General features: G+C 40.7%; 1 protein-coding gene across 1 annotated transcript in view; it reads left to right on the forward strand.

The window, feature by feature from the left end:
- The window catches only part of SDCCAG8 (SHH signaling and ciliogenesis regulator SDCCAG8), a 234,050-nt gene that overhangs the window by 82,015 nt on the left and 138,268 nt on the right, over positions 1-13,767 (forward strand). The window lies entirely within an intron of this gene.

Below are 13,767 nucleotides of genomic sequence, written 5' to 3' on the forward strand. Positions count from 1 at the left end.
ACTAATGGAACAATCCAGTTTATACTATTAAAAGAATTTCATTTATAGTTGCCTAAAATTATCACCTTTCACATGAAATGGTGAGAATACAACCGCCTGCATATAAAATCCCAATCTGACAGGTCATAAATATACATTTGGATATGTGTATCTATTACTTACAAAAGTAAAAAAAAAAAAAAATGTTCTAATGCACAGTTTGAACCTAAAATATACGTACATAAAGTTCTTGAAAGATGCCAACTTGAATCCAATTTTAAGTGAAAAAGTTTAAAATTTGTAAGATGAGATGAGTTGATATGTAAATATGTCAATCAAATTGATTGTTGGCAGAGCAAAACCAGTTTTAACTGAGATAACCATGAATACGTTTGCTCAAGAAGCCTTAAATACAGGGAGATTAGAAATGTTAGGGGAAAATGCTGCTTACTTCCATTTCAGTTGAACAGATGTTTTATGTTATATCTTTGTTGAGATCATGTAGATACTCCAATTTTAATTGATGACATGGATAAAATTTTGAGAGAGGCAGTTCTAATAGACTCACTTTGGGTTTTCTATATTTGTGTTACAGTACAAAACATTGAAGGCTTTCATTCTTTATATTCAATGAAAGTAGATTGATAAATCTATTCAATTAAAATGAGTTCTCAGTGTCAGCATTTTTAAAAAATCACCACAATTTAAAAGTAGGTAAACTTAAAATTAGTTTTTTTCAAATATATTTCTAGTTCATAGCTTTTTATCATACTTTCCAGCATCTTTTCCCTTTCAACCCAGTCAACTTTCTATGCAGATGATGTAAATAGATGATAGGGGAGTATTAAAAATGAAAGCGATAATGAAATTTAGTACTTGAAAAAGTTTTCCAAGTCATGGCTGAAATTCCTGGCACTAAATTAACATCTGAACAACCAGAATCAGATTCTGCTTTTGTACCACTATAATGAAACTTTTGTACAGATAATGAAACTATTTTACTGCATCCAGTTGGGGGCGTGCCTGATAGTGGAATTGAAAATCTTCCATCAGCAACCCAAGATCTAGCACTACCAAGCCAAACAGAACTTTCCTTTCCTTTCCTGATATATAATGACTTTTTTTTTAAGGGTATCATCTTGGTATGCTCGCTAGCATTGTTAAATACTTTTGTATTATTCTATAGCACCTGCTCAACATAACAACTTGGACTAATTAGAAAAAAAATAAGAAAAAAAAATAAGAAGAGTGTCTGAGTTATTTAAAATTACAGGATAATGTTCTAGGGAGACAAAACACTGTCGGAATAATAAGATTACCATATCACTTGTAAATGAATAACGTGTAGAAGTATTTGTAATATTTGTCTTTTCAGAGCTCTAGCTCATTGCAATTAACCAGCAATGATGTGGAGGCCAAAGTGGCAGGATTTTAAAAGGAGCCAGTTTCATTTGTGAACATTTCCTGCTTACTAGTCAAACATTAGCAGTTTTCATAATGATTTCTAGTGTTGTTTTTAGATAAAGATGTGCCTTCTTAGGAGGTCGGAGGGTTAGGAATAAAACCTTGGAATGGTTACAAGGTGTTTGTGATGGGATGTGCTTGTTATCATTTTCTCTTGGACAGAATGTGAGGAAATCTTATAGGTACTCTTTGTAACTATTTTGTATTGAGCAGACAGTTTCAGAAAGGAAAGTGGTGGTGTCTCATTCCGTGGATCTGGAGGAGCAAAGCAGCAATTGTTCTTTGGTCTTTCAGCCATGACCTGACCTTCTGTCTGGAAGACCAAAGAGCTACTTTGCTTTGGCCACCATCTGCACTCAAGAGAGAAATTTACATTCAACTTTTAAAAGCTGGGCATGTTGAGCATTTATCAGAAATACTTATAATGACAGAAAGTGTATGTAACTTTTAAAGTGTCCCACATCATGCAATTCAGCATAACAAGATGGCCATCTCCCGGTTTACAGACAAAGCGTTCCTTGTAATATAGTCATTTTGTTCATATTTTTGTTAATCTGGCCTCTTGATACATTTTTAAAGTAGGTGGGAAACTGTGAGATTGGAATGCGGTCAGAACAAGAGCTTTTTTGATGTATATAAAACAGGGCAAATGGTTGACCACCAAAATCATTTTCTTTGTGACCCGAGCCTTGACTCTGGCATAATTAGAAGGAAGGGTTAGGGGAGGAACAATAGTGATCTCTTCCTCCCACTTTCTCCTTTTCTTTTTTATATTGTGTCAGGAGCCCATGGGCGGATTATCCTTCCCATCAACTCCTTTGTATCTCTTCAGCGTAGAGCGCTCCTGCCAGCCTAAGGAGAAAAAAAAGACATTTGGTATGGAGGAGAATGAAAAATCTGTGCCCTAGTTTTTATTTGAAATTTTTTTGTAGGCAACAGGTACACACACACACACACAGAGTCCATTATGGGAATTGAAAAACATAAAAAAAACGCTATAATGAATTCCCACACATGCATCACCTAGGTTTATCATTTTGCCAGTCCTGTTCTATCTGACATTTTTTCTCTCCTCCTTCATCTTCTTTGTCACTGTTTCTTCATCTTCTCTTCCACATCCTCTTTGTCTGTCTCCCTCTTCTGTTGCTCCTTTTGCTGAAGTAGATCTCAGACACAATGTTATTTCACCAGTGAATCCCTCAGCCTGCGTCTATGAGGATTGTTTTTTGTACTCACTATGTCATCATCACACCTGACAATACTAACAGATTAATATCTTGTAGGGCCCAGCCCATACCCACACTTCTCTGACCGTCTCCGCAATGTCTGTTTCACGGTCGGTTTATTCAAACCAGACACACAGTGTGTTTGTATGTCCGAATGTTACGGCTTTATCTTCTTTAATAGGGAATAAAGGGATATCTTAGCAAAATTTTGACTTTCTTTATCTGTTGTTGTCTTATTAAATGTCATACATATGTTTTGACTGTGCTTTATATAAGGTGTCTCATCATCATTCTAAAGAAATATGAATTCATCCTACAGCAACTATGTGAGGGAAGTGACCCCCATGAAGCAACCCCAATCATCATATCCCTTTAGAGTCTGAAACCTATAATTTGTAATTAATTTCAGAGCCTTACATTTAAGGTCGGGGAATGCTGCAGGAAGCCCTGTTATTACCCTGGCATCAAGGTTAGCTTACAAAGGATGCATAAGTGGAATTTTCCTTGCCACCTTCCATTCTAGTAGATGAATCTCAGAAGGGTTGATCGGGGCATAGTGTAAAAGGAAAATGCAGGGGCCTGTGTCCAAAATGCAGGAAAAAAGTGATGCAGAGGTATTACAATATAAAATATTGTCCTTTCTCTTATAATCTCTCTTCCCCCCCTTCTCCCCCTCCCCCTTCTCTCTCTCTCCCTCTTGTGCAGTTGCAGTGTCCTGTATTTGCCATTTCACCTTGGCCTCTGTCCCTTGCAGGCATACTCATGGGGGGATGCAGGCATAGTGGTACCTGGATCAGGACGAGCAGAGACTCCACGTTGGGCCTACTGAGTGTGCAGCAGTGATAGCAGTTGGAGGCAGAGATGGTCCCCTCCGTGTCCTGGGATGTCAGGGGTGACACACTCCACCTAATCTTCCCCAGGTTCACATCCTGGCTCCTGCCAGAGGCAGAGGGCCACAGCAGAACACAGCCCCGACCCCACCCGCCCACTGCCATGACCTGGTTCCACCCAAGGCAGAGGGCAGCCAGATCCCCAAGTGTGGGCCAGAGAGGAAGATTCAGGGGACAGGTGTCTGAGTCCCACCTCGGGGCTGCTGGGAGGAGTAAAGAGAAGACCACAGATATGAGCGGGGGTTCCACCGTCCCACCAGACTTCTCTGATGAAACGCCAGTACCAGTGTATAATCAGTCATTACAAACTTCAAGATGTCGAGCACAGAGCATTAAACAGCGAAGCTCAGCACCCTCCTAAACACGGGGCCCTGTCGGACTGCCCCGGCCACACGCCCACAACGCTGCCAAGGCCGCGGGGGAAGGCAGGGGTAGGTTTGGTGTACAGCTGCAAGGAGATACACACCCACTTAAGCCTGCAGACCTGCACGAGTGTCTAACACGCCCATGTACCCGCACCGTAAGAGAGGGCTGACCACGGCCCCTCGTGGGCCGGTCTGACCCACTGCCTCTTCCTACAGATGGAGTCGTGTTAGAACCCAGCCGCCTCTGTTCGTTCGCGGATTGTCAATGGCTGCTTTCCGCGGCACAGGCAGAGTCGAGTTGTGGCAGAGACCCCGTCCCCGTAGCCCACAAAGACTACAAGATTTACTCACTGAGCCTTTGTACAAGAAGTTTGCCACCCCCTGCTCTGGGTATAGAGATAGGAGTGGATGGCTTAAGTTTCTCGTGCCTTAGAAAAAGTGGAGCTCTTTGAGTTTGAAGACTCATCAATCTTAGGTGATAACTTAATGGTTTTGGAGTATTTTGCAGTATGGCACATGGCCTCGTCCCTGGTCTGTTAGTCATCACTCATTGCCAAGTGAGTGTGGAACTGGTTAGAATGTCATTATCTTAGTAGTGGCCTGTGGCTTAATAATGGCTTAGATGAAAGGGGCGCCTGGGGGGCTCAGTCGGCTAAGCATCTGCCTTCAGCTCAGGTCATGATCCCAGGGTCCTGGGATCGAGCCCCGCGTCGGGCTCCCTGCTCGGCGGGGTCTGCTCTTCCCCCCTGCTCATGCTCCCTCGCTCTGTCTCTCTCTCTCTTAAATAAATAAATAAATAAATAAATCTTTAAAAAAATAATGACTTAGATGAGAGTATAAATATAAATATAAAACTTATTTTGCAGTAGTTTCTTTTAGGTTGGTAAAAATTTTTTCAAGAGACAAGAAGACTTTTTTTTTTTTTAAACCAGCATTGCATGTGTTATAACTTTGGAGCTACAATTGAGCAGGAAGCATTGAGGTTCAAAATTCCTTGATCAAAACAAATATTTTAGGGTAGGGCACGTATAAAAAAAAGAAGTAGGGCGCCTGGGTGGCTCAGTTGGTTAAGCGACTGCCTTCGGCTCAGGTCATGATCCTGGAGTCCCGGGATCAAGTCCCGCATCGGGCTCCCTGCTCGGCAGGGAGTCTGCTTCTCCCTCTGACCCTCCTCCCTCTCATGCCCGCTGTATCTCATTCTCTCTGTCTCAAATAAATAAATAAAATCTTTAAAAAAAAAAAAAAAAGAAGTAGATCAGACGATTTTGGCTAGAAAAATTAGGGCAAGAAAGAATTGGAGCGCCTGTCTACAGCAGTGGGAGTCAACACTTTGGTACCGACGTTACACGTGGACTGTATCAACACAGGAATTATTTCTGAAGTTCAACTGAATTAATGAGACTGTTGGAAGAAGTGCATCTATTTTGTATGGGTTTGTGTAAAGATGAGAGGAAGCTTTGCAAGTCCTAAAGGGAGGGCCTACTTAAGGCTAGAGAAACTAAAGCAATAAGGAAAAGTTGAAGAGTTGTAACTTTTAAACACCTGCTCTTGATCCTCAGTACAGAAGGAATAAGAACAAAGCAGTTTAATCATAGCCACTGGAAATCACAATAGCCTGAAAGAAGAACTTTCTGACAGTGAGAAGATTGAAGGAGATTGCAGCAACAGGCCATGGAACTTTCTTCCCTGAAATTGCTAGTTTCAAACAAAAACGGCAGGATGCCAAAGGCCCAGCTCACGGACTTCCAAGGTCCACCGTCTCCTCCTGGACTGTGGAAGCATCCTCAGACTATTTCACTCTGTTAAAGTGACTAGGAGTGGCATTCATCTTTTCTACTTGTAATTTAGCATCTACACATTAAAGCAAAATCCTCCTCAGCTCTGTTCTCTGCTTTGTGTTTGTAATTCCGTGTACCCCCGTCAGAAAGCTTTGGGGGAATATGTTGAGATAATGGGTAGCTTCTGGAGAGCCAGACTTGAGAGACTTTTCAGCTACCACCTGCAGTCTCACTTCTGCCTCTAAAAACTGGCTGGGAGAGGGGCCACTTGGGCATGCCGTTAGCACGTGTAATCACTTGGTCCTGGTGATGACAGAGTTGCTCTCCACTGTTCTTCACACCCTCTTCCACTGCTGGAGGCTTCGTACATCCTGCTCCCTGCTCCTTGCTCGGAGAGCAGCCGTGCGTGGGCGAGGGCCAGCCTACCCAGACCAGTGGAGGAGGCGCCGTCGGGGGGGGGGGTAGCTGGAAGACCCAGGTCCTGCCCTGAGGGAGTTTATGTTCTAGCCGAGGAGACAGGGTCCACATTTGAACATGCCTACAAAATACTTACAAAGCAGCATATCGACAAGTGCAAATTAATGTAGTGTGAAGTTCATGCTGGCTCCAACCCATGAGAGTCGGAATCTGGTTCCATGTGTGTGATGCAATAAAGCTTTTTTTTTTTAATAGCATCTTCCCTAAGTACGCCCTAAAGCATTGTTCAGATAAATTTGTGTTCTTATCACAGCCTAACCAAGAATTCTGAGCAAATTCTTCAGCCTGGTGTGTGTCTAATAAATCAGCCTCTTTTGTTCTTGCACTGCACGATGCTGAATGGGACAAATGGGATTATGTAAATAAAAATATCTTGGTTTAATAAAAGATTATTGAACTTCTCATATTTCTCAAACACCAGGCAAAGTTAATTTCTTCATTTTAAACCATAATCATGTCAATAAAGTCACAAAATTAGCAGTGAAAAATTAAGTTTCTTTCTTTCTTTCTTTCTTTCTTTCTTTCTTTCTTTCTTTCTTTCGGAGCAGTTTCAAATCGACCCAGTGAATAATACCAAGTTGGACATTGTTGGGGCATTTAGCATTTGGTAACTTAATTAATGATTTGGGCAGAGGTTTTAGGTAGCAGTTCATGTATCATCATTCATGAAAGCACAGTAGAAATTCAAATTCTCAAAAAAGAGTCATTCAATTCTCAAATAAAGATGGTAATGCTGTTCACCATAATGATGTATTTTTAAAAAATCAAACGTGTAAGCAGAAACAATATATCTGAAGATATAAATTTAGGGCAAGTTAGAGAGAAGGGCACAAATAGGACATAAAGCAAGCCCACTTAGAAAGCATGTGCCCTGTGGGGTAAACAGAAAGAAATGTTTGTCTTTGGATAGGAACATAAAACTGTAAACTGAACTCAAGCAATTTTTGCTGTATTCAGTTTCCCTGGATCCATGTTTTGGTCCTTAAAAAAACTTTTTTGCATACTTCCTTTGACTTTTTTTTTAAGATTTTATTTATTTGACACAGAGAGAGAGACAGAGAGAGAGGGAGAGAGACAGGGAACACAAGCAGGGGCAGTGGCAGAGGGAGAAGCAGGCTTCCTGCCAAGCAGGGAGCCCGATGCGGGGCTCGATCCCAGGACCCTGGGATCATGACCCGAGCCGAAGGCAGATGCTTCACTACTGAGCCACCCAGGCGCCCTTCCTTTGACTTTAAACGTTGGACTCACAGACCTACCTGCCACTCTTCTGGAGCATCTTTTTGGGTACCAACTTTGGGATTGTGGTAGCTACCAGGTGCCTACGGCTCCTTGTGTGTCCACATGTGCCAGCAAGCTGGAAAGCACTAGACAGAGGACAGCTCCATGTGCTTTTTTTTTTTTTACAGTCCAGAAATATTAGTACTGATATCCAGTATAAATATTACTAATTACTACAGATGTATACATTTTAAAATAATATTTATTATATGAACATAAGCACATGCACAGAAGCCAATAATTCCATCACCCAATAGAGCAAATTGTTTTCATTTTTCTGTTTTACCTTCTACTTTTTGTCCATATGCATATATGATATTTGCAAGTAGTAAACATAGCCTAGGTATAATTTTGGGTTTTGCTTATTTCACAAAATGGTATCTCCAGCATTTTTATGTGTTGCTGCCTATTCTTCATAGTGATCACTTTAATAGGGCCACTCACATGTACTTTTAAAGGAAAGAATAATAAGTCAGATTTGGAATAGAACAGACACTGTTACAAATTCAGAATTTTTTGCCCTAAGATCTGCTTGTTGCTTTAATTCAACAATCATATATTGCATGCACCATGTTGACCTAGAATGAGCTTCTGTTTTCTGTTCTTAAAGAAGGGAAGGTGTAAGACGGGTAAGCAAATAAATAAATGTCCCAGAGGTCTCAGTAACAATAATTAGCAAACTCTACAAGGGTATAGGGGTTTACAAGAGGGACAGCTGGCTTCCTTGAAGGATGGGTAGGGTATTGCCCAGCATGGATGAGAGGAAGGCATTCTGGTTAGGAGGTCCAATGTGGCAGCTTGAGCAAAGGAATGGGGATGGTGCAGGGGTGGGGGTGGGGTTGGGATATGGGAAAAGAGGATGCATTCAAGGAACACACATGTCTTTTGATTCCATAGCACACTAGTATAACTGACCTCAGTATCTCCAGAGCCACGGCTCCATTATTAAAGCTTGCCCATAGAAAATGGGCTTCTTTCTATTCGGTTCAGAATCCCAGTATGATTGCCTATTATAGAACATACTGCACACCCTGCAGTCAGGCACCAAAATCATTCTGTATTTGGGGAATGTTTGCATAAGTTTTTCATTTCCCTTGTAGTATTTCCTATGTAATGGAATAATTTTAAGGTGTTCACATTTCAGATGATAACAATAAAATATCACTTTGTAAATAACGTTAGAATCAAGTAGGATTAGTGTTTGGAAATAAAGAATTCACAGTTAATGATTTGTAGATTTCTACATGACTAATGATGGAGGGTAAAATACAGGGTACAGGGTCTTACTTTACCTATGGACTGTGAGTCCAAAGACTCGACTTCTTGATTTGGCTTTTTGGCTAACTTCCTGAGCAAACGTCTCAGAGCCTTACCTTCTTTCTCAGGGAAGTGAAAAGCTTGGAGAAGTGATAGCTAAGATTTTCTTTAGCTTGAAATTCCTATGTTTCCAGAAACATAGGAAATACTTCTCTGCCCCTCTTAATTATGAATTAAGTATTAATAAAATCTATATAAATTGCATGGAGTCTCAAGTGTCATTTCAAATTTTCCAGTTATTCACCTGATTTGATAAAGACGACATTTTACTGTCATCAATTTTAGATCATATTCTTTTCATTATGATTAATAATAGAACAATAAAATGTCTAGCCTTTTAAACAGTTGAATTTAATTACAAGATAGACTCTAATTTGCAATAAGGATTAAAGCCCTACTCTGAATTAAGAATGAATTTCTATTGAGGCGCCTGGGTGGCTCAGTCATTAAGCGTCTGCCTTCCGCTCAGGTCATGATCCCAGGGTCCTGGGATTGAGCCCCGCATCGGGCTCCCTACTCCACGGGAAGCCTGCTTCCCCCTCTCCCACACCCCTGCTTGTGTTCCCTCTCTTTACTGTGTCTCTGTCAAATAAATAAAATCTTTAAAAAAAAAAAATGAAGTTCTATTGGAAATGTTTCAGGCAACAGCAAACTGTCTTAAGGAAGTATTTTAGAGGAATACCAACTTTCCCCAAAACCGTGGAATTAAATATCCCCAGCCAGAGTTTCTGTGTGAACCCATGAACCACAGGATAACAAGGGTGTTCTCCTGTTAGAGACCCGTGGTTTTAATAGTTAATCCTTCCCCTTAACACTTCCACTTGGTGCTCTCAAAAGTGCAGTGATGGAATGAAATCCTGTGGTGAGAATAAGATCATGTTCAGTTTCTGTATTTTGATTTTTTTTAGTCATCAGAATGAAAACAATATTTTAAAAATTCTCTTAGAGGTTTCACATATCCCTGGAATATTTCCCTGGCCCTCATTGGAGTCAGTGTGAAAGACTGCCCTAGACAGAGATTCTAGATATAGCTGACTGTTAATAAATTGCAAGGTGTCTAGATTTTCCTATTGTTCTCGTTAATGGGTTGTCAAAGTAATTTAACCCTTTTTGGTGTTGACATCTGTTTTTAAGTGGATCAGCTGCAGTAACATTCCGTTTTTAGGGAAAAGACAAGAAAGCAGCAGAGTCCTTACTTCTGGCCTGCCTTCTGCCTTCCCAGTGAGGAATGGAAAATTGTTCTTTGTACCAAATCTCTCTACTTACAACTGAAGTTCTGATATTCAGTCTGTCTACGTCTTTCTCTTCATGGTAATAACTCATGCAACCAATAGCATTAGCCTGGCTTTGGAAATCATAAGTCAAGCTGTGGTTGAAAGTTCCCATTGAAGTGCAAGGGAGTGCTCCTGTCTCCTTAGAATGGCAGCTAAGGAAAAAGGAGAGGTAAAAATTTCTACAGGTATGTTAGGAAGATGGACTAGAAAGAACTGTTCCACTTGAAAGATTGTCCCATCATTGCAATAAGGATTAAAGCCTTTTCTTTTGGACCTCTCTTTCATTTGCTCAGAATTTCATGCACAGAAACCTGAATTCCCTCAGGAGTACCTGGGTGGCTTGGTTGGTTGAGCATCTGACACTTGGTTTTGGCTCAAGTCATGATCTCATGGGTCATGGGATTGAGCCCCATGTTGGGCTCTGCACTCTGTGGGGAGTCTGCTTGGGATTCTCTCTCTCTCTGTCCCTCCTCCCCACTCGTGCTCTCTCTAAAATAAATTTTTAAAATTTTTAAAAAAGAGCAATCTGAATTCACTCATACTGAGAGATAATTGTCAGATCCTAATTTGAGTTAGAAACCTTAGGGTATCGTGTTCAAGTTGTCTCTACACTTAAGATTATTATAGAATCATAGGGCTGGGTCATCGTTTCTTTCCTAACTCACTGAAGGTCCACTATGTGTACAGTGATTGAAGCCATAGAAGGGTTTCTATAACAAGAACCAGATATGTTTTCATCTGAAGGGGGAGTTAAGACAATGGCTCAGATATCTATTTATGCCTATATTTTAAAATATAGGATATTTATCTTTGTGTGTATCTTACTAATATGTAATACAAGAAGTATGACTAGCTGACGATTTTTCTTGAGCAGAGCCTGAAGTCTTAAGTCTCTAAATGCTGAATTCAGGATACCTTAGACTTATTTCATCAGCCAAAAGAGAAAGGAGGACCCTAGAGCTGTCTGAGTCATATAAACAAGAAGATAAAAGAGGAGTGGAGGGCAAGGGGGGGGGAAAGTGGAGGAGAAAATGAGGAAGACTGTAGAAAGCATTCTAAAGACATTTACACAGAGAACAACTGGGCTTTTACCTCTACATAGTCTGCTTTCCATTAGACTCTAACTCAGAGAAGGCAAACGTGACCACAGATCCATCATTGTGTCCCATCAGTATTTTTAAGAGGGATCCATGATAATAAGATTTTTTTAAACTGTAATTGCTTTTATAACCTCCTTCTCCCCACATCCCCACCCCAAACCATTACTGGTCATTGAGAGTAATTCATGGAGGTGATTGTTTTCTTCAGTCCTCTCCTTTCATTGGCCATGTATGAAAAATCAAAGGGAGGGCCTCAGGTCATAAGGAGCAATGGTCTGGTGGGCACTGAGAACCAGAAAGTTTGTAATGACTTGGTCTGTCCTCTTCATGTTGTAGATGGTTAGACAGCAGGTGAGGAGAGAATGATCGCCTCGTTTTCAGACATTAAATTGCTTAATTAATAGTTATTGGTAAACTATTATATGTCACTTACACATAGGTACTGGGGTTGCAATGAGATATGTTTACAATAAAATATGTGTGTTGCTCATACAACTCTTACAGTCTGGCGAGGAGGTAAAATGTGAAAAGAGGGCTCAGTGCAAGGGGTGGCTTACTGTGGTGGGACAGAATTGGATCCTACTCAACAGCCAATTTTCCGCAAGCATAATAAGAAAATTCAATAGGGGAAAGAATAGTTTTTCAACGAATGGTGCTGGGCCCTGGATACCCATGCATGAAAGAAGGAACTTGGACCACTACCTGGCACCATACACAAAAATTAACTCAAAGTGAAGACTTAAATTTAAGAGCTAAACCTCTAAAACTCTTGGAAGACAGCAGAGCCATAAATCACTGTGAGCTTGGTCTAGACAGTGGTTTCTTAGATGTGACACGAAAAGCACAAGAAACAGAAGGAAAAAATAGATAAATTGGGCATCATCAAAATTGGAAACTTTTGTGCTTCAAAGGACACCATCAAGAAAATGGAAAGACAACCCCCACAATGAGAGAACATGTTTACAAATAATGTAGCTGATAAGAGATTTGTAACTGGGACTTATAAAGCATGCTTACAATATAATAAAAAAGTCAACCCAATTTAAAAACAGGTAAAGAATTTTTTCTTTAAAGATTTTATTTATTTGAGACAGAGAGAGCTCACAAGTGGGAGGGAGAGGCAGAGGGAGAGGGTTTAAAAGCACACTGAGCAGGGAGCCTGATGTGGGGCTCAATCTCAGGACCCCGAGATCATGACCGAAGCCAAAGGCAGACACTTTAACTGACTGAGCCACCCAGGTGCCCCCAGGAAAAGAATCTTAATAGACATTTCTCTGAAGAAGATACACAGATGGCAGAAAAAGCATGTGAAAAGTTGCTCAAAATGGATGAAAGACCTAAATGTGAGACAGGAATCCATCAAAATCCTTGAGGAGAACCCAGGCAGCAACCTCTTCAACCTCAGCCACAGCAACTTCTTCCTAGACACATTGCCAAAGGCAAGGGAAGCAAGGGCAAAAATGAACTATTGGGACTTCACCAAGATAAAAATCTTTTGCACAGCAAAGGAAACAGTCAACAAAACCAAAAGACAACCGACAGAATGGGAGAAGATATTTGCAAATGACATATCAGATAAAGGGCTAGTATCCAAAATCTATAAAGAACTTATCAAACTCAACACCCAGAGAATAAATAATCCAACCAAGAAATGGGCAGAAGACATGAACAGACATTTTTCCAAAGAAGACATCCAAATGGCCAACAGACACATGAAAAAGTGCTCAACATCGTTTGGTATCAAGGAAATCCAAATCAAAACCTCAATAAGATACCACCTCACACCAGTCAGAATGGCTAAAATTAACAAGTCAGGAAACGACAGATGTTGGCGAGGATTCGGAGAAAGGGGAACCCTCCTACACTGTTGGTGGGAATGCAAGCTGGTACAGCCACTCTGGAAAACAGAATGGACGTTCCTCAAAAAGTTGAAAATAGAGCTACCCTATGACCCAGCAATTGCACTACTGGGTATTTACCCCAAAGATACAAATGTAGTGATCCAAAGGGGTACGTGCACCCTGATGTTTATAGCAGCAATGTCCACAATAGCCAAACTATGGGAAGAGCCAAGATGTCCATCAACAGATGAATGGATAAAGAAGAAGTGGTATATATATATACGATGGAATATTATGCAGCCATCAAAAAACCCAAAATCTTGCCATTTGCAACAATGTGGATGGAAGTAGAGGGTATTATGCTAAGCAAAATAAGTCAATCAGAGAAAGACAAGTATGATATGATCTCACTGATATGAGGAATTTGAGAAATAAGACAGAGGATCATAGGGGAAGGGAGGAAAAAAATGAAACAAGATGAAACCAGAGAGCGAGACAATCTGTAAAAGACTCTTAATCTCAGGAAACAAACTGAGGGTTGCTGGAGTGGTGGGGGTGGGAGGGGTGGGGTGGCTGGGTGATGGACATTGGGGAGAGTATGTGCTATGGTGAGCACTGTGAATTGTGAAGACTGATGAATCACAGACCTGTACCTCTGAAACAAATAATACATTATATGATAAAAAAGAAGAAGAAGAAGGAAGAAGAAAGAAGAAGGAAGAAGAAGAAGAAGAAGAAGAAGAAGAAGAAGAAGAAGAAGAAGAAGAAGAAGAAGAAG

This window comes from Neomonachus schauinslandi, chromosome 6, assembly GCF_002201575.2.
Source record: "Neomonachus schauinslandi chromosome 6, ASM220157v2, whole genome shotgun sequence".
Classification (NCBI taxonomy): Eukaryota; Metazoa; Chordata; class Mammalia; order Carnivora; family Phocidae; genus Neomonachus; species Neomonachus schauinslandi.